Genomic DNA, 21,675 nt, shown 5'->3' with positions numbered 1-21,675 from the left:
AACTCATCCTATTCAGTAAGCCATATCTACTATGTTTAAAAAACAAACAAAAAAAAGGCACAGCTTGGGAAACCTTAAATGACTTGTTAGGAGTAACCTGATAGACCAGCTACACAACTTTAGCAGCTGCTACACTTGTATACAATAACAGTCTGTATTTATAGCACCCTTGGTCAGAAGGAATCAAGGAGCATTCATTATTTACCTGACATCCCATCATCACCTTATTCACTTGTTATTACATTCAATTCTGACTTTTCATCATTCTTACCATGACTTTTTATTCAATAGGATTCTGACTGACATTTTTAAGATACATGAATGTTATTTCTGTTTGTACATAAACTCTGAAAGGATTCACACCACACTGTTAAAAAGCCATTATTACCCAAACAACCCATGAGCAACCGATGTGGATGGCAGAGGTTTGCTGAAGGAGGAATTTGTTAAACTTCATTTATTTCAGTAGTTTAAATCTTATGTCTGAACATACAATAATACTACAGTAAAAAATTTAATGACCTCATAAAAAATACTGTGTTGTTGGCCATGACATTTCCTTCTAGATGACACCCAGGGATCTTAGTTCATTCCCTGAACAGATTTCCTATGTTAAATATACTATTACAGGCCACAGTCCCAGAGACAAGTTTCCAGATATCAAGAATCCTTTCCAAGCACAGAACTTCTGAACACAGGCAGAGATGGCCTCGCCCAGAGCAGACAATTGGTCCTGGGAGCTGCTGCCAATCACCACTGCTGTTCCTCCTCTTCCCACCCAACCATCCACCAGGGACTCCAGCAAGCACCTTCACATGGTCCCATCCTTCGCTTACCATTAATCATCAGGCCTGAAAAGGAAACCATTTCATTCCCCAAGAAACATCCATTTCAGTTTTCAATTTTTATTTTTCCCTAGAGAAAGATCTTTTTATTTCTCTTCCTTCAAACAGGGTGCCTCAATGGGTATAACAGTGGAAAACTGGAAACAATCTAAATGTCCATCAGTAGGGAATAAGGTTAAATAAATGATAATATATACAATCTATATATGTAGCAATATATAGCAGATACTTTGAGGCTGCAAAAAGATTTTTTTAAAGAATGAAGAAATTCTTTACTGTTACGGAATATTAGAGATACACTGAGTGAAAAATGCAAGTGAAACTGTTTGCAATGAACCTCATCCTAACTGGAAAGAAAAAGAGTATTTATATACAAATGGTTTCTTTTGTATCATTCCAGAGATAAGTGGCTACCTCCCAGGGGGGAAAATGGGCGGCTGAGGAGTCATTTTCAGTCTATAAACTTTTCATAGCACTTAAACTTTGAACCATGTGACTATAGTACCTATTTTCAAAATCATTTATTTTAAACTTGCTTAAAACTTTTATCTTTAGAGAAGTATTTGTGATTACTTTAATCCTTTATGAAGTCGAGAGCAGGAAGACTGACTAATTAGTCTGAGAATCAATCTCACTCTTTTATAATCATACATTTAGTATTCCAAAAAGAAACCCCAAATGCGTCCCCCTATCACCATCACCAAGATATCCTACATTCTCAACTCCTAACAGAAAGGATTATATTTTTATATGATAAAGCAGAAACTAATTACTTAATATAATACTTATATTGTATTACTTACACTATAATACAAGATGCAGAGGCAGATATAAGAGAAATATAAAATTTTAACCTTTGCATGGTAACCATTAACCTTGGTAGATTCAAAATAATCTGAAATTTCACATGAACTCTTCAGGAAGCAGACTTATGTATAATCTGTGTGAGGGCATTTCAGCTGACCAAAAGTTGGAGCTTCCTGGTGTCACAAAAAAGGAATAAATGACACTGCAGGATAGGCCCGTATCTACATAAGCACAGAGAAAGGTGTGAGGCCAGAGAGCTTATGAGAATATTGTAGTTCATTTGACAATATGTCTAATTCAACAGCATCGAAAAGAATTCAAACGTCAAACCATTAATTTTAAGAATTTATATACATATATTATACATATGTACAACTGTCAACAACTCAGACACATACATACAAAAAAAAAAACTGAATTTTTAAGAAAAAACAACTTATCATAATTACCTAGAAATGAATCCAAAAATTGAACTCATTAGCCTACAACAAGAAAATCTGGTTTTATCACATACACAAAATTAAAAACTCCAATAAGCTATTGGGTGTCATCTACCAACTAAAATCAAGTACTACTTACACTGCCATTAACGGGGTGGGTGACCAGAGACCATGTTCATATTCGTTCACACCCATCTCCTGAGCATCCGCAACACATGGTTTCTGTTTTCGAGCATTTTTTAATCCAATTACAACTGTTAGAGTACTCAAAAACAAATTCAGAGTAGAAAGTTCTCATCACAAGGTTAAGCAACTATATGAATGAGAGGAGACCTTACTCGCAGACGGGGAAGAGGAGCCCTAGGGAAATACAGCGCATCAGCAAGCCTTCCACAAGGAGGGCCTCAAAAAGTAGAGACAGGAAAGGGAGGAAACTCCGAAAGAAAATGCATAAGAAACCAGAAGTTTGAATAAAACAAGGAACACATTTGAGAAGGAGTGCTGGAGCCATGTAATGCAGTTCTGAAAAGGCAAAGGTGAAGAACAAGGACTGTATTCCGGAGTCGATCAGGGCCACGCGGTGGAAGCACAGAGGTCAAGAACACAAAATTGGAAGACATGCTTGGGATTCCAACTCCAGTTCACCTACCTACTAGCAACTCCTTCAGGCTCATGAAGTCTCAATTTCTTCCTCTGTAAAGTGGCATAATAGCACCTACAACATAAAACTATTACGAGGACCAAATGAGAAAAAGCACCCAGCACAGTGGCTGTCAGAAGAAACACTCCGTAAGTTCTGGGGTTTGGTTTTGTTTGCAAGCAGGGAAAAAAAAATGATCAGGGCTGCATTTAGTACAATTAATTTGATAGCAGCAAACATGATGGATGGTAAAACCTAGAGATTAGGGATGTCTCCTGTTAATGGCAGTTGAAGCAAAGGGATTAAAATTACTTAACTGCTGGGAAAATGGAAAAGAGGCAGGAGAATCAGGAACCACATGCAATAAAATGACAAATCATTTATAAGAAAGGGCAAAGTGAAGAATCAAAGGTGTCCTTTGATTTTGAGTCTAGATGACTAAGAAAATGTGAGGATCATTAACATAAACAAGTAAATGAAGGAAAAAGAATTAAATTTGCAAGGAAAACACTTCAATTCTGAATCTATTTGATTCAAGATAACAAAATGACAGCCACTTTAAAGAGTTTGTCAAGGAAAACAACCAAAGGCAAGTCTGAAGCTCTGGAAAGAAAATGAAGCTGGTGATGCAAACTGGGGCCTCAGCAAAGAGGGAATGAACAGTGGGATCCAGGGGCCTGAGGCGGCCAGAAAGGAGAAAACACAGCTCCAAAAAAGGGAGACGAGAACTCTATCTCAGGTAACACGTGTACGTGAGTGAGATGAGAAAATAAACAAAAGGCCCCAGGGACAGCGAGTCCAAGGCGCTGGCCTGTGGCAGGAACAGGGGAGGCAAGGGCCTCGCGACACTTCACACTGCACAGCTCCCAGATGCTCACCGCACTTGAGGTCACGCACTGAACTGACTCACTGCACTGCGGTTACTACAGGCTCACAAGAGCCTGCACGCTACCGCAAAGTGTTAATTATTCCAACTCAACCCCCAGCAGGACAGGGCTACCACAGCATAATAATCGTAATTAGACTTTCTTTCAGTATCTCGAAGAACTATAACTTTTAAGTTCGTATCTCCCTTGACCTCCAACCACAGAGCTGACTCTTTGAGGACCCCCCTTTCCCTCTGTCTACTCTGAGGGCCAGCTCTCAGATTATCTCCCCTCTCTTTTGGCCTCTCTTGCGTCTTAACTAGTTTCTCCCTAGAAACAGAGCTATCAGTGAACAGGTCCTTAGGCAATTCCACAAGACTTCTTTCATACTTAGCTTTTAAATCTCATCTAGATATTAAACTCTAGATCACAGCTGATGCTTTTGTTACCATTCATAGGCCCTAAATAGTTTATTGATGGCTACTCATGAATGTATGCCACCCCAAAAGGATTTTTAGGCTAAACTGGAAAACTGTGTATTTCTCCCCATCAGCCACAAGATCTCTCCTATTAATTTTTGAGACTATGCACACACAGAACTGGATTCCCCATCCTCCAACAGCTGGAAGTCCTAACGTATTCTAAAGACATCTTGCTGGTGCTGAATTGTTTTTCTGTATCCCACAACTATAAAACCCACTCACATCCAGTGTAAGTTGTCCAAGAGACAAGTGATGGCAGATATGCCATTTAAATGTGAATCTAATTACCATCCGTAACAAATGCCAAGAATAAAAGCTCAAATATTTTCCTATACGTGGGTTTCTTCTCAAATACATATTACAACTGATCATACTTTAACTTCAGTACGTGCCGTATTTCTTTAAACCACACAGTTGTCACATCTGCTGGAAAACCAAAACAGATCAATAACCATAATATTATGACATATACTCTATTAAACTCCCTGTCATGATGCAGTTTTAGGAGGCCAAAATAAATAAGCAAATTTTAATCTTTTTAGGACCCTCTTTGTATTGTTTTCATATTAGTTTACAAAGAGTGTAATGGGCTTCATAAAAATAATACTAAATGAAATGAGACTAGTCTATAAGGAATAAAAGCATCTGTAAGAGCTACAATTCACTATGACATCCAAATTTAGCATGGCATCAAATGGAGTGACTGAAAACTAAAGTAACACAATCCCCCATCTTCTTGCTTAGTGGCATCACCTCAAGGAATTCAATATTTTAATAATACACCATCAGAAACCTCATCTAAAAGATATCATTAGAGGGACTTCCCTGGTGGCGCAGTGGTTAAGAATCCGCCTGCCAATGCAGGGGACACAGGTTCGAGCCCTGGTCCGGGAACATCCCACATGCCGCGGAGCAACTAGGCCTGTGCGCCACAACTACTGAGCCTGCGCTCTAGAGCCCGTGAGCCACAACTACTGAGCCCACGAGCCACAACTACTGAAGCCCGCACACCTAGAGCCCATGCTCCGCAACAAGAGAAGCCACCGCAATGAGAAGCCCACGCACCGCAACGAAGAGAAGCCCCCACTCGCCGCAACTAGAGAAAGCCTGCGCGCAGCAACGAAGACCCAAAGCAGCCAAAAATAAAAATAAATTAATAAAAATAAATAGATATTGTTAGAGTTTCACACTAATTATCCTTTAGATTATTTTTCAATGCATACAATTATATTTACGTCTCTACTTTATAAGGAACGTTTCCAAGCCAAAAAAGAGAAGGAAACTCTAAGATCAGTAATTTTGTAAGGTAATTTTCATTAATGGGGGGCAGCACAGCAGAGCAAAAAGCAGGTTCTTGGAAGCATGTCTGAAGCATGAAGCAGGCCTGAGTCTAATGCAGTCAGCACCACTAAAAAGGCAGTGGGGTCTTCACCAGTTTAATCTCTCAGAGCCTCTGTTTAAAAACTCACAGAATGGAGAGACTGCCACCTATGTTATGAGAAATACATAAGAAAGAGCATTCTATTACCAGCAAGGATAACTAAAAATGCCACGGATGTTTTTGATTCCTTCTAAACACAGTTTCCCAAATAATAAAATGCTACACAACTGGGCCTCAGATTTCAGGCTATACATGTTGAGAACCACATGGTTCTCTGTGATTACCTTACTCAGTTCTGTTTTCCCTGGAAGCCAGCACCAAGATGAACGCACAGCACATTTTTAATAGATACAAGGCGGTGATTAGATCAACAAAGCCTCCAGTTCTTCTGCGCACAGAAATATCAAGTGTAGTAGAGATTCCCTAGTTTCCCGTCCGCTTGAACAGTAAGCAGCCGCTATCATCCCTCCACTTAACAGCTTACTCCCTATGGTGTACCTGCCTGAGACACAGACTTGCGGGCCACTGGCCTCCTACCTTTACCTCTTCGTCACACAGGGGCCAGTTCACATTTGAGGGACTGAATCTGTTTTCAACTGAGCATATGGAATTTAAGTTTACTCTGAAAAATGCACTTAAAAAAACAAAAAATGAAGTATTTTAGTAACCTGCTTTATGAAGTCACCCAGGCCTCCTGTAAGCTACCATTAAGCTCTATGTAAACATATTACTCAACTTCCTAATATGTAAGTATCCCCAACTGGCAGACATTCTGAAAGTTCTACCACATTATGTTTCAAAACATTAGTTTGTAGACCTTATTAAAAGCTAACTAAAAGCTAAAAGATTACAGAACTATGGACGACAATGTTCATCGATTAAAAGAATAGAGCTCTGTAGGTTTTTAAAAGAATGAGGTACGTCATAAAGTGGAGAAACAACCATGAGTAGAACTGGCCAATAAGAACTATATACTATATACGATCCCAATTTTGTTTTTTGTTTTGGTTTTATTGAAGTATAGTCGATTTACAATAACGGGACAACTGTGTTTTTAAACCGTATTTATTAGACGCACAGACAAATCCTCAATGGCTAAACACCACACTTGCAGACTGGTTCCCCTGGGCAGTAAGCGGGGGGAGATGGGTGGGGGGCCGGCGCGGGGGGAGGACACACTTCGTCACTGTGCGGCTGCGCTGTGTTTCCTTAAAGAGCACACAGTACTTCTGCAACAATGATACATAACAAACTGCGAGCAAAAACTATCGGGAAGACCGTACTTCCTCCTCCGTACCCAAAGGATGCCAATGTGTAATTTAAAAAACACAGTTAGGATCTCTAAATTTTAAGAAGAGGACAGATGGAAACACAGTTCTGGAAGTGGGGAACAAACAAACAAAAAAATAATTGGATTCGCAAAATTTCTCCCCGTGCGGTTCCACGCCTGGGTCCCCGCTACTCCGGCGGAGGACGAGCCCGCACTCTACAGCAGTAACCGCCCAACCGAGACCCGAAAACGAGAAAAGGCGGCGCCGCTCCAGCCCCCGAGACCCCCTCCAGCCGCAGAGCCGAGGCCGCGCGAGACGCCGCGGGCAGGTCCGCCTCCTCCGAAGCCGACAACAACAAAGTCGCGGCGGCGGGGCCCGGGCCCGGCCCCCTGACCCTTCCGCCTCCTTGGACCCCGCGGCCCCCAGCCTCCCCTCAGCCCCCAGGCCCCCTCGAACCCTCAGCCGCCGGCCCCGACCCCCGGCCCTTCGGCCCTTCCGACCTCCCGGCCCCAGACCCGCCTCCACCCCCGGGCCCAGCCTCCCCCCGCCCCCTCGGCCGCCCGGCCCCGACCTCCCTCCCTCCCGGCCCCCGACCACCCCCTGACTCCCTCAATCCCTCGGCCCCCTTCGGCCCTTCCGGCCCCTTGGCCCCCGACCCCGCCCCCAGCCCGGAGCGAAGGCCTTACCTGTGGCGAGGCGGTCGGTGGGCCCGCCGCAGCGGGCGCAGGTGAGGCGCTGGGACTCGGCTGGCTCCGCGGCAGCCGGCGCCGCCGCCAAAACAACACGTCCGCCGCCGCCGCCGCCGCCGCCGCCGCCGCCGCCGGGGGGAGGGGCGGGGCCCGGACGCTGGTTGGGGAAGCCCGAGCGCCGCGGCCTCCGAGCCGGCGGGGACCGGGCATGCGCAGACGGCGGCGGGCGCGAGGGCCGCCGCGAGGGCGCTGAAGTCAACAAGGCCCGGGAACGCCCCATCCGACTCCGCCCCTCGGCTCGCCCCGCCCCTAGCCCAAACCACGCGAGGTCTCGATGGGGCCCGAAGACACGGAGGCAGAGAGAGATCCCGCGAGAGCAGCCGCCGCCGCCGCCGCCGCCCTCCCGCCCCCGCCCCCCGCCCCCCGCGTGGGGCGGCTGTTTCCGGAGCTGGGGCCGGTCGGTGAGCTGGTGCTGCTCCGCGGTGCTTGGCGGCGTGTGGGCGCCTGTCCTTCCGTCACGGCGGGCGGCTTGCACCCACCTCGGGCGGCGCCGGGAGAGGAGGCGGGGCCGAGGGCTGCCCGGCGGGAGGGCTCTGCCCGCGGCTGCCGGCCTTGCAGACGTGCGGACCGTGTCCGCGGGCTGCCTCCGCGGGTGAACAGTTAGAGCGCCCTGGATGCCGTGCTGCTTCCCACCGTGGCTGTCTTTGTGCAAAAGCGGTTAAATCAGATACTGTTGGCGGAAACCCTGCAAGCGAGGTCAGAGCCGAGGTCCCTAGGGAGGAGCTCGCAGACGGAGCAGAGTTGCTAAGAGCTGGTCGGCGTTCAGTTCAGCAACTGTGTTTGCAGTGAATGGAGTGTGAATGCAGGTCCGGCGGCCGCTCCGCTCCTCCTGCAGTCTCTCCATCTGCGGTGCCCTTGACCCCTGCATTCCTGGTCCCGGGCCCTAACTGTGTACTCACCGTGATGGGGTCACGGAACAGTCTTAAAGGGTTCGCTTTCTGAAATTCCCAAGCAGGAATTTCTGCACCCGAAAGTCTCCTACCGTAAGCTAAATAAGTAACAATGGTCAAGTTAGGAAAATAGCTGAAATCACCTGCCACAGCATTTTCCCTCTTTTCTCCCCTTCATTTCTTTATGCATTTACTTTCCCCATTCTGCAAGAGGAATTTTTCAGAGTTCTAGACTTTTTTTTTTTTCTTCTTCCGCAACTGCATTAAACTTGACCACATGTCATTTTTAGTAAGACTACCAGTAAGGATGTAGTTAGCAAACAGGACCAAGTGCTGTTCTTGTGGGTGAGTGATTCAACAGCAAATCGGCCGACAGCTCAGTGTCTTGCTGGGGTTCTCCACCTTCAGACCATTTCTGATTACGCCTGCATTTAGCACTTCTCGTGCATAATTTACTTCTGGTGAGTGTGTGCCTTCCTACTGATGTGTAATCCACAAAGTCTGGGCGCAGGCCCATGGTGTTCCCTGCTGCTCTCCAGCACCCAGTACAGGGTCTCCCGCAAGACTGGTCCTCTGCAGTTGTTGAATGGCTGATATAATTTTAAATTGTCCCATCATCCAGAATTATTTAGAGATTTGCTTAGACTTCGATTAATCTAGATGCCCATAAGACAACTTATTCCTAGAGCTCTTGGTCCAGTGTTGCAGCGAGTGTGGTCCTGGCAACAGGAAAGTAACACTTGCTGCAGTAACTTAATTCTTCACACCAGGTTGCTTCAGTTTTAATATTAAGCAGAAAATAGCCAGAGTGCATACTTCCTGAATACAGAATCCTGTGTAGGCAGGAGCCTTGTAATATCAGAAATGCTCTGTTATTTGCACGCAGAAGGCTGTCGACTGAAAACAAATGCACAAAGTGAGAGTTGTGAGTTAAGTTTTATTTGGGGGAAGATCAGTACTACAGTCCGGGAGACAGCTTTTCAGATAGCTCTGAGAAACTGCCCCGAAGAGGTAGGGGATGGTCAGTGTTATACAGGACTTTAGTGAAGAGGGTGCACACACGTTTTGGCAGAGGCTGGCTGCTAGTCACGAGCTGATGTCACTGTTTATGCTTTTAGTGCTTTTCTAGGTATGAGGAGATGCAAGAATTGGGCTCATAAAATCTTCTGAGAATATCTGGCTGTCTGAAAGCCTGTTCCGCCAGTTTTTCCCGGAGCACAGAGCGCCTGATTCCTGATCTCCACCCTGAGCTCTTCTCTGGGGGTGTTGAAGGTCAGCAGCTGCAGCGACTCATGATTTAATCCTTGTAAAGGTAGATGGCGAATGCCAGTGTGTAGTTGGCAGGGCATTCAGCAAATGCTTATTAAACTAAACCAAATTCAGAATACAAACTACTGTCACCATCCTGGAGTTCACATTTCCCAAAGACATGGCAAGAGTTGTTGCATGTTCTCTTCAGCCTCAGGATTGGAGGTCTTCGTGTGTTGCTCAGATTAACCTTAAATCACCTAGTTATTTGCAAACACCTCTGTTGCATAATGGGCCTTGGTTATGGTTTATAGTGAGTGCCAAGTCTGGTCTGAGGCCTGAAAGAATTTCCTTGTATCTTTCATTTGACCTGCAATGTCTGGGGAAAATCCAGGACTAAATCCTACTAAATATGGAACTGTTTTGTTCTGCAACTAAATTTCCTTGTACTATTTTCAGTACAGTTACAAGTCTATCGCCTCCTCCTTCCCCGCCCCACAAAAAAATAAAAATATCTCCCCTCTAATAAAAGAGAATTAGTTTCACTGTACTTACTTTTCTGTTTGAAAAACAAGGGCCACACAATGGCATTTCCTTACTGATTTTAAGAAACATCAATTTGGTTTTTTGGGAGGAGGGTGATGTTTCTAGGGTAGGACTAGAATTTGAAAATGAAGGAGAAAACTTCAGACCCTACATTCCAGAGAAGTGATATCTATATAATTTACAAATCGAGGAAATACAAAGCAGTCTCAGAGCTGACAGAGATGAAAGGGAATCCTTTAACTTCGTGACAACCTTTGTTTATAGCCATTAGCACTTTGTTTTATTACAAGGTGTCTCCTTGGTGTTGCGTCCCACTGTGATCACGTAAGATTATTCCGCGTACTGAGAAACATTAAAGTCAAAATTAAGGATTTCTCTATGACAACATAAAAGTAGCTATCCTCTAGAAGAAAAGTGAAACAGACTTTAAGTCAACGGTTCTCAAAATGTGGCCTTGATCTCGGGTGGCCTCAGCCTGCAGCGGCTTGAAGCACGGTTTCAGTTCCTGGCCAGTGACTGAGGTCGGGTCCGGCAGTGAGAGCACGGAATCCCAGCCTCCGGACCAAAGGTCAGCGACAAGGCCCTGGCCCTACAGCTTTGCAGAAAAAGAATTCCCACAAAGACGGAAAGTAGTGAAACAAGTGAAGTATTTATTAGGAGGAAAAAAAAGAGTACAGTACGTGTGGAGAGACACATGGGCGGACTCAGAGAGTCGTGCCCTTGTGAATCACTTTTATGGGGCATTTCTGCCGGCCTTTGGCCAATCATTCTGATTTGCCTGATTCTGAGTCTGTATTTGGTTTATCGCAGGATTTCTCCACGTGTGCGCGCACATCTCTTAGCCAAGATGGATTCTACTGAAGAGGCCTATGGGCCGCTTAGCGTCACTCCCCTTTTGACCTCCAAGGAGCCTTGTTGGGCGTGTGTAGTCGGGGAGGTCTCCTGACTTCGAGAAAGGGGAGTATGTGGTCTCTTACCTTCTATCTGGACAGGGCCCAGCCTCCGCTCTCAATTGTCCTGCTGTTCTCCTCGGAGTATCGGTCCACAGGGAATGAACTCCGACCATTTGCCCCGGGGGCCCGTCTATTTTCTGCCTCAGTCTGGGCCCAGAGGCATCAAATCATAAGGGAACTCACCAGAAGTGCAAATCCAAGGGGCCCAACCCCAATTTAACAAGTCCTCTGGGCGATTCTGATCAGTGCTAAAAGTTTGAAAATAGACTTTTTCAGTACAGACTTTTTCTAAAGTATATATAGTTCATAGATATGAAACTGGGTGGAAAACAGGCTTGCTTTGGTGAAAATACTCCATTCCTGGTATTCCCAGTGGCTATAAATCATCTCCTAGTAAGGAAATTGTACTCATTGTTCATGGACCTTCCCCAGTGTTTCTTCCTTTATAAGCCTTTCTTGATCCTTTGAGCCACAATATGATGTTGTTTTGTTGATATTTTTCACATTCAAAGATGCTATTCGTGATGGCGGGTGTGATGGGAAAGACTGCTCAAGCAACGCTTCCCATGTGGGAAAATCGCCTGGAATTGTGCACCACTGCTGCTTCTGTGGGCCTGAACCTTTAGTGACTCTTCTTTATTTTTTTTCCCTCTGAACTACCCACCCAGAATGCCACATTGATCTGCAAACTCCATTAGTTTCCCAGCATTTCAAAGCTGTACAGTATTTTCTGAAACTTCTTAATATGTTAAAAACAAACAACAACAAAAAAAACTATGACAAATTTATGTAAAGTTATTTTATAGTAAGAGTCTTAAAAAAACCAACCTGGAACAGCAAAGAATTCAATTCTTCTGAGACCAAACAACAAATGTAAAAACACATACCTTGCTGTGTCTAACCACCTCCCTCCACTGGAAGTATTTACAGCAAAACACTGAAAAGCAGAAAAGTTGCTTTTAGCTTCTCAAATTCAGTAACCATTGAAATCTAAGTAATAAAGGAATTGTATGTGCAATTAAAAATAAAATTATACTTTCCCAAAGTCACTTGACCCTATTCTTTGAGTGGATACTTCCAAAATTTCTGCTCTATTTAACATTAAGAATGAAACCTGTTTATGCAGACTATATTCAATTAGAAATGAATTTTAATTGGAAATTTAATCTCTAATAATATTAAGCCATAATATACATCTATTTGTGTTACACTATTTTTATACATAGATCTCTTTTATTCTATCTGACAATACATAAAAATACCAAAGACATTTAAATGACTATTTTAGGCCTCATTTCTCACTTTTTCAGGATTTACTTGAAAATAACTTATCTGATAATGGACTACTGATTCCTACATCAACTCTTTTTCTCTTTTCTGTTGGCTTAGAAATCTTTATACTCAAAGAAGCTATGCAGATAGCCCCTTTGATCACCTAAATTGAGAAGTCTTAAGGTTACTTATCTTGTTGAATTTGCCTAAGACTCTAATTGTATACCATGTAATATTAAATTGGCCAGATGGTTTTCAAAGTGATGTATAATATCCATTTTATTAATAAGTAAATTGATAGAGATTCAGTGAAAATAAGAATAAGAAAGAAAAAGGACAAGGGCCAGCCATGTTAATGAGAAAATTTCATTTATAAAAAGATTTGAGAGATTGCTGTATTTATGTTCATATGTTTTTATCTCATGGGTCTAAAATGTTGATGAGTTCGATAGTGTATTATTATATACACTTAAATAGATGAAACAACTATTTTGAAGTGATGACATAACTTTAATTGCTTCATCCTAAACAATTGAAGGGTTCCCCTGGTGGCGCAGTGGTTAAGAATCCGCCTGCTTCCCTGGTGGCGCAGTGGTTAAGAATCCGCCTGCCAATGCAGGGGACACAGGTTCGAGCCCTGGTCTGGGAACATCCCACATGCCGCGCAGCAACTAAGCCCGTGCACCACAACTACTGAGCCTGCGCTCTAGAGCCTCGAGCCACAACTACAGAGCCTGCATGCCGCAACTACTGAAGCCTGCATGCCTAGAGCCCATGCTCTGCAACAAGAGAAGCCACTGCAATGAGAAGCCCACGCACCGCGACAAAGGGTAGCCCCTGCTCGTGGCAACTAGAGAAAGCCCACGCGCAGCAACGAAGACCCAACACAGCCAAAAATAAAATAAATTAAATAAAATAATTTTTTTAATTGAAATAATTGTTTAATGATTGTATAGTTATCTTTGCCTACTTTTTCTCTTACCCTGGAACGTGTGTTCCCTCCACATGTCAGATTTCGCCCCCTCTCTGACAGATTAAAAGTACAAGAAGTTAAAATCAATATATCATAGGTTTATATATTTTAAGCTACTAACATAATAGATATAATGAAGATATTTTTATTGACAAAAATAGCATTTAAGATACTCTATTTCCACAAAAACTTTCAGCCTCTTCCTCTCCTCCTTTCTGCACGTCTTCACCATCTTTTCTACTGTGGGCATTCAGGCGCTAGTAAATGGAAAGAGGAAGTTATTCCATTTTCAGAGGTCATTAACATTTAAGAGAAATCTAACCATCTTGCATCTGGCTTCAGACCCACCTTTAGATTTTTTTATTTTTTTCCTATCAAGGCTTTTTCCAGAGAGCTGCCTATGGGCAAACTTCTATTATAAACTTGAAAAGCAATGGCATGTAACCTTCAAATTTGATAAGATTAGGTTTTTTGTTTGTTTTGGGGCCATGCCTGCTTCTTGTGGGTCTTAGTTCCCTGAACAAGGATTGAACCCCGGGCCCCAGCAGTGAAAGCGCCGAGTCCTAACCACTGGACCACCAGGAAATTCCCAAGATTAGTCTTTTATGAATGACTGAGAAGGAGAAAAATACTGGAAGTGTACCCGTTTTCATACTTCCTATTCCTTGGTACTATGAGAATTATATTCTATAAAATATATATTACATTTGTGCTAAGGAGGAGGAGGAGGGGAAGGGGAGGGGAGGAAAGGAAAAGCCTCCCACTCTCCATTTAGTAAAATTCATATAGGCCAAATTAATTGATTCTTCTAATCCTTTTGAATTATCATTCCCATATTATCTTATTTTTAACGGCTCTTACAGCTGTGTTCACATTTAATTTATGGTGTTGACAGGCCTCTCCACATAGATTGTGAGAAGGTTAAAAGAGGCCTAGGGCCTAGCACAGTGGCCCGCGGGAGGGGCTCTACCAAAAAAGCATCAGTAGAATTTTCATAGTCTATAAACCTCTGCGGGAGAGAGACAAACAGTCTGGTTAAGTGATGCACTCATTCATTCAGCAAGTGTTTATTAGGATGTGAGCTCTGCTGGGCAAGGAGATACAGCAGGTAATAGTTGGAAAAGGCCCTGCCTTCTTAGAGCTTATATTTTAGTGCAGCTGTACATAAACAGATAGAGGAAATTATGGGACAATAGTATAAAGAATTTCAGAACTAACCATTACCCTAGAAGGCATTTGGTCAGCTCCTCATGTTTTACAGATGGATTGAGTATTAACTGTAACTTTGCAATTACAGTAGATTTAATATTGATAGGATACTGGAAGTTCTTCCAGTAAAAGGAAATATAAAAATTATCAACAAAAAAGGAATTTCTTTTAGGAAAATAAGCATTTCTACTTCATTGTCTGCAGTAAATAGTGACTTCAACTCTAAAATTAATATGTTTTTTAATCTATAGAGATGCTTTTCCTTCACTAGGGATACTGCTTGTAAATTAGATGCATTGAAACTATAGATTTAATTTTTTTTTAATTTATATGTAACTAAATTTTAAATTAATTTTTAAAGAATCTATTAAAAATTTAATGAACATTTTCTGAGAAACTGTGATAGATGTTCAAGATATGGAGCAAAATGTGACGTCGTTGCTTTCTTAATAAACTTGTATTCAAATAATGCAAGGAAGAAAGTGACGCATGACATAACAAAAAGGGTAAAAATAAGATGCTGTTGCTTCGTGGACGTGCTCCATGACAGAAGTCAAATTTGAATCATGATCCAAAATTTAGATAGAAGTTTTGCATTGGAAAGGTGATGAGAATGGTCATTTTAGGAAAGGGGATAGCACAGAGGAACAGTGAAATAGGTCGTTCATGGTGCGCTTTCAAAGAGCAGAGAAATCTCAGTTATCTAGAACATAGGGTACAAGGGAACAACGGGACTAAGTCTGGCAGGTAAACTGCAACTGGGCTTGCGGTCTAGATTCATGAAGCAATGAGGAGCCACGTTCGTCTTATTTATGTGCCGTTGACTCCAGTGCCTTATCTCAGAGCTAAAAACTATACTGTACGTAACAATTGCTATAAGAGTTTGCTATCATCTATCTGAGAGTTTGCCTCAGTGAATCATGGTGTAAATGAAGTGTGTGTGTGTGTGTGTGTGTGTGGCACGTGCTTAAGCTATGGCATCTGAATTCTGAGATGAAGATGATAAATTCCTTGGTCAATAAGCCTGTCTTTATTGATCAGATAACTGAAACATAGTAATGAGTGCAGGCACTGAAGTGATAACTAGTATTGATAGATTCTTCCTGCTCTAAATGGGTTGATAATCTTGAACACAGTAATTAGGAGGAATTGACCAGAACCAACTGGCCTTCAAATAGAGTGGTTTTTTAAAAATCCCATTAAATGGAATAGTTTGCTAAAAATAATACTAAAAATAGGGGTTGTGTCAACAATTTCATTATTAGGGCAGAACAGAGAATTTAAATGAAAAATCCTAAAACAAAGCCTTGGCCTAAATAATCATCAACAACCTTCCTTTTAGCAAAAATGTGGGATAAATCAGAATGTGACTTAAAGTCTATGCTTTTCCAAGGAGATATTTACAGAGTCTGGTCCACCCCAAACACTCTGGAAGAGTGTTCAGTGTAGCCCAATTTGAAGGTCACGGTTAAGTGGCAGAGGCAGTCCAAGAGCACAGGTGCTTGGATCACGCAGCTCCCCTGCCAGGACCAGCTATAAACCAGCACTTAGCATGAGCAACGCATCAGCTCTCCTGCTCTGCCCGGTGCCGTCACGCTGCCTGACCCCTCTGTGGTCTCATCCCCACCTTCCCCACCAACATTCCCTCTGCCTCTCTGCAATGTGTCCTGTTGGACCCAGGACTAGCACCATGTTGGAAAGAACTGATGATGAGGGATTCACGCCAAGATGCTTCATATACAAAACCAGCTTGGTTTCCCTCCAGGAGTATTTTTACTTAGACGGCTCTCTAAAAAATGCAGAATTCTTACAAAGGAATTAACTAAGATGTTCTAATCACAGAGGACTTTGGCCTCAGAGGTAAGCCGCCACTGAATGTTACAGGGGGAGGGCTTTCTGTCTTCTTAGCGTCCTTCAATTTCTAATTAAAAGGCTGAAATATGAAATAACATCTCTGACACTAGTTTATATTTTTATTCTGCGTCATTTCCTTTTCCCTTGATCTGCTTGAGCCGGTAGGCAAGACATGTGGCTGCTTGCCTTGTGGGAGAGGTGAAGTTGGCAGGACAGAAAGCTGACTTTGTTAGCATAATTATGCCCCAAGGCCTCCCTCCCCAGATGGGAATGAAACAGACGACCCTGCGTCCAGTGAGCAGCAAAACAAAACAAAAACCTGTTTACCAAGCCAGGGGCGAGACCTCGGAGAAAACAGATGCTCGGTATAGCTAGAGAGGCTGGACTTTTAGACTTGGAGTTTCCAGTTGCACTACATTATCTCACGCCCGTAGGGTAGAATGGACTCAGTAGGACCTCCAGAAGCAAAGGGTCTACACCAGGTGGGACAATGGGCATCTCAGCAGTAACTACTGTGAGTTGATGGCTCCAGGCCGGGAGAGCCTCCTCGAGGGTTTGACCTCACACAAGAACCCAGGATGTTTAATCATTACGGACACAGGAGACCTGAAAGTATAATGCAAACTGAAATTTCTCATTGGTTCTGTAGGTTACGAACTCACACTCAAAATTCATTTGACTAGGAAAAAATATTTGACTGTGTTGACTTAGGCTCTAAAACTGCACAGTCTGCTGTGGTTTTAACTGCATTCCAACATACCACTGGAGAGTATTACTGGACAGCTGTCTGGCGGTCGGATATTCTCAGCCCACAGACTGAAGGTGACCACCCATCCTGGTCTGCTCATGGCAGTCCCAGCTGATGACTGCTGTCCTGTCGTGATTATTAACAGTGCGCCCTTTTACTCTCACGTGTGCAGGTTTGGCTGATACACCGTATGGCTCCCTGATACAAAACTCTCAGCTACCGTCTGCACAGGCTAGATTCTGCCTCTGTAACAACACAAAGTTGCAGCGGTTTCCCCCGACACAAGTTTATCTGGTGAACTCTAGGCAACTGTCCCCGTGGGTTGGCTCAGGGTTCCAGACCCCACCATATTAACATGTGCTTTCCACGACCTTTACAACGGGAAAAGAGAGCTCTTAAAGTGTCTCATGCCAGCAAATAAATGATCCAACTTGCTGGCCAGGACTATTCATATGGCTCAAACGATTGGCAAGGGCAGGGGTGGGTAATTTTCCCATTTTCCGAGAAGAAAAGAGCAGAATATGAGTGTGAAAACTCTCACTGCTAGCTCTTCAAGCAAGAAGCCAAGGCGCCTATTTATTGTCGTGTTATGAAGCTGAAAAATGTACTCTCAAGTAGGCGGATGAGTTCTTTGCCACTTCCCTCGTGCTTAACCACAGCTCTAGCAAAAGTGACTCTCTGAGGTCCCTAGTCCCAGTTCTTAAGAGTCAAGGTAAGAGGGTTTAGGGACTTCCTTGATGGCACAGTGGTTAAGAATCCTCCTGCCAACACAGGGGACACAGTTTCGAGTCCTGGTCCAGGAAGATCCCACGTGCTGTGGAGCAACTAAGCCCATGTGCCACAACTACTGAGCCTGCGCTCTACAGACCACGAGCCACAACTACTGAGCCCTTGTGCCACAACTACTGAAGCCTGTGCGCCTGAAGCCCATGCTCCACAACAAGAGAAGCCACTGCAATGAGAAGCCCACGCACTGCAACGAAGAGTAGCCCCTGCTCGCTGCAACTAGAGAAAGCCCACGCACAGCAATGAAGACCCAACACAGCCAAAAATAAATAAATAAATTTATTTATTTATTAAAAATATATAAAAAAAAGATAACAGGGTTTAAAGTTTTGTTTGTCACTAAACAAGAGAATCAACAGCAGACAAGAAAAAAATCCTAAATACAATTCAAGATCCTTTGAGTTTGGGCTTCCCTGGTGGCGCAGTGGTTGAGAGTCCGCCTGCCAATGCAGGGGACATGGGTTCGAGCCCTGGTCTGGGAAGATCCCACATGCCGCGGAGCAACTAGGCCCGTGAGCCACAACTACTGAGCCTGCGCGTCTGGAGCCTGTGCTCCGCAACAAGAGAGACCGCGATAGTGAGAGGCCTGCGCACCGCGATGAAGAGTGGCCCCCACTTGCCGCAACTAGAGAAAGCCCTCGCACAGAAAAACGAAGACCCAACACAGCCATAAAAAAAAAAAAAAAAAGATCCTTTGAGTTTGAGAACATTAACTGTTAAAAATAATAGTCATAAAACAAATGCACACTTCATAAATATATATGTATTGCCTAGCCCCTAACATAACTAGTAGTCAGGAGAAAAATAAATAAATAAATAAAAACTAAGCTAATTCATGCATATGCATTAATGGTCACTAGCATTCCTGTTGAAGAAATTAACCATTTGTTTTGACTGTAGAGAGAAACTGTATGTTTCAACAGAAAACCATAACACGCCCTTCTGGGTTATCAGATTCTAGCCCTAGTCACTGTCTTGGAGCTGTTTTTCACCTCTTTATAACCTACATGGTGTTCTTACCTACCTGTCAGTTGGACTGGATTCTGCTGTTGTGCACATTTTGTCCATCCTTAGCAAGTTTTCAGTTCTTCACATTGGTTCATATTGTTTTTCTCCCCTCAGTGTGATCTTGGGAAGCTTGCCCAGGGGGCTGGTGGCTGTGGTCTGATGGTGCCAGAAGGTCACTACCTCAGCCCAGCTGTTACTAGGGCTCTGCAAATACTGCTCACTCCAGAAACACTTAGTGACCACTGAAGAAGAAATGTTTAACTTAGCGCTTCTTTGTTATAATCTACCATGGTCTCCAAATCATCCCATGTTGTCATTTTGCTTGATTACAAATTTTTTGTTGTCGTTTTTCTTCTGAAGGCTACTTTTGTTTTCCTTATTAGTAAGAAAAAATATTCCTTCTTCAATACATTTCTATTATCTTAAATTCTTAATCATTCTGTTATTTGAATACATTTCAACCTGTTCCTTTTCTTAACTTTCTTTTTTGGAAATAATTATAGATCCACAGGAAATGATAAAGATAGTACAGAGAGTTCCCATGTACCTTTACCCAGTTTAATATCTGATGTGTTTATAATATGATATCAAAACCAAGAGCTTGGCTTCCCCGGTGGCGCAGTGGTTGAGAGTCTGCCCGCCGATGCAGGGGACATGGGTTTGTGCCCCAGTCTGGGAAGATCCCACATGCCGCGGAGCAACTAGACCTGTGAGCCACAACTACTGAGCCTGCGCGTCTGGAGCCTGTGCTCTGCTACAAGAGAGGCCACGATAGTGAGAGGCCCACGCACCGCAATGAAGAGAGGCCCCCGCTTAACACAACTAGAGAAAGCCCTCACACAGAAACGAAGACCCAACACAGCCATAAATGAATAAATGAATGAATGAATGAATAAATAAATAAATAAATAAAAACACAGAGCTTGGGAGTTCTCTGGTGGCCTAGTGGTTAGGTTTAGGTGCTTTCACTGCGGAGGCCTGGGTTTGATCCCTGGTTTGATCCCGTACAGCAAGCCGCACTGTACGGCCAAAATAAAAAAAAAAAAAAAAGCAAAAAAAACCAAAGAGCTTGACCTTGGTGCAGGATGCACTCTTCTGCTTGATCCAGTCTGAAGCTCTCTGTTGCGTTTTTCATTTCATTCATTGAATTCTTCAGCTCCAGAACCGTCCTTTGGTTCTTTTGAATGATTTCTCTCTCTTTGTTGAACTTCTTGTTTTGTTCATGGATTGTCTTCCTGATCTCATTGTCTACCAGTGTTCTCACTGAACTTATTTAAAACACTTATTTTGAATTCTTTGTCGGGCAATTTGTAGATCTCCATTTCTTCAGGGTTGGTTACTAGAAATTTAGCGTTCCTTTGGTAGTGTCACATTTCTTTGATTTTGTGTGTTCCTTGCAGCCTTGGTGGGTGTACGGTGGCCCCTTCCAGACTTGACGGACTGGCTTGGGTGGGAAAGACCTTCCCCTGCAGTAGGTGTGAGGGTGCCTGCTGGGGGGGGGGGGTCACACCGCGACACGTCCAGGGATGTGGAGTGCCGTGGAGGCATGGACTCTGGGGGAGCACAGCGGCACCGCGGACGGGGGGTGTGTGGTGAGGGGGTCTCAGGGGTGCCTCCAGCTGGGCAGGGGCCGCAGGGGCAGAGGTGGCTCCACAGAGGGGAGGTGGGGTCTTCGGCCCCTCGATCAGCATCAGCAGACTGTGGAGGCCCTCCTGCTCTCCTCCCCCCCGAGGGAGGCTGCAGCCGGGGCTGTCCCTCTCAGCACTCAGCTGCGCAGCCCGCAGGAAGAGGCCGGCGCAGGTAAAATGCTCCCTACGCTTTTCTGTGCAGCCATCCTTGGTTTTTACGCTCCACCGGGTCGCTGCAGCATTTTAATTGTATTCTGGAACTTTCCCAGAGCTACTTTCTTTCTTCCATGGGTAGTTGTTCATTGTTCTTCTGGGGGAAGGAGGGCCGGGAGGTCCTAGTCTACCATCTTGCTGACATGACTTCTGTATGTAGAACTCTAGGTAACCTTACTACACGTGTAGATTCCTGTAATCACTACTGCAGTCAAGACACAGGACGATTCTATCATCACAAAGCTCTCCCATCTATTACCCCTTTATAATCACATCCACCCCTTCCCCACCATTCCTAACCCATGACAACCACTAGTCTGTTTTCCATGTCTATAATTTTGTCATGTGAAGAAAGTTATAAACATGGAATCATACAATAATATGACGTTTTGAGATTGGCATTTTTCAATCAGGTTAACATCTTTAATATCCATCCAAGTTGTTGCCTGTATCAATAGCGTGTCCCAGGCTTCCCTGGTGGCGCAGTGGTTGAGAATCCGCCTGCCAATGCGGGGGACACGGGTTCAAGCCCTGGTCTGGGAATATCCCACATGCCGCGGAGCAACTAAGCCCGTGCGCCACAACTACTGAGCCTGAACTCTAGAGCCCGCGAGCCACAACTACTGAGCTCAGGTGCTGCAACTACTGAAGCCCGCGCACCTAGAGCCTGCACTCCACAACAAGAGAAGCCACTGCAGTGAGAAGCCTGTGCACCACAACAAAGAGCAGCCCCCGCTCGCCACAACTAGAGAAAGCCTGCGTGCAGCAACGAAGACCCAACACAGCCAAAAATAAATAAATTAAAAAAAAAAAAAATAGTGTGTCCCTTTTCATTGCTGACTAGCATTCCGTGGTACAGATGTACC

General features: G+C 44.0%; 1 protein-coding gene and 1 long non-coding RNA gene across 10 annotated transcripts in view; one reads left to right on the top strand and one right to left on the bottom strand.

Annotated features, from left to right (window-relative positions):
- Window positions 1–7,687, bottom strand: part of PCMTD1 (protein-L-isoaspartate (D-aspartate) O-methyltransferase domain containing 1) — a 61,852-nt gene extending 54,165 nt beyond the window's left edge. For 3 of the 9 annotated variants that reach the window (XM_082363013.1, XM_082363012.1, XM_082363010.1), the window contains exon 1: window positions 7,419–7,547. The gene's annotated coding sequence lies outside the window, so the exon portion shown is untranslated. Of the gene's footprint in view, window positions 1–7,418 lie in introns of all 9 variants that reach the window. The other 6 variants (XM_082363016.1, XM_082363018.1, XM_082363009.1 and 3 more) reach the window with 4 other exon arrangements.
- The window catches only part of LOC309614531, a 267,051-nt gene that overhangs the window by 107,120 nt on the left and 138,256 nt on the right, over window positions 1–21,675 (top strand). The gene's annotated exons all lie outside the window — the stretch shown is intronic.

Source organism: Balaenoptera borealis (genome assembly GCF_965194805.1).
Source record: "Balaenoptera borealis genome assembly, chromosome: 17".
Lineage (NCBI taxonomy): Eukaryota > Metazoa > Chordata > Mammalia > Artiodactyla > Balaenopteridae > Balaenoptera > Balaenoptera borealis.
This window is presented reverse-complemented; position numbering and strand designations above follow the sequence as displayed.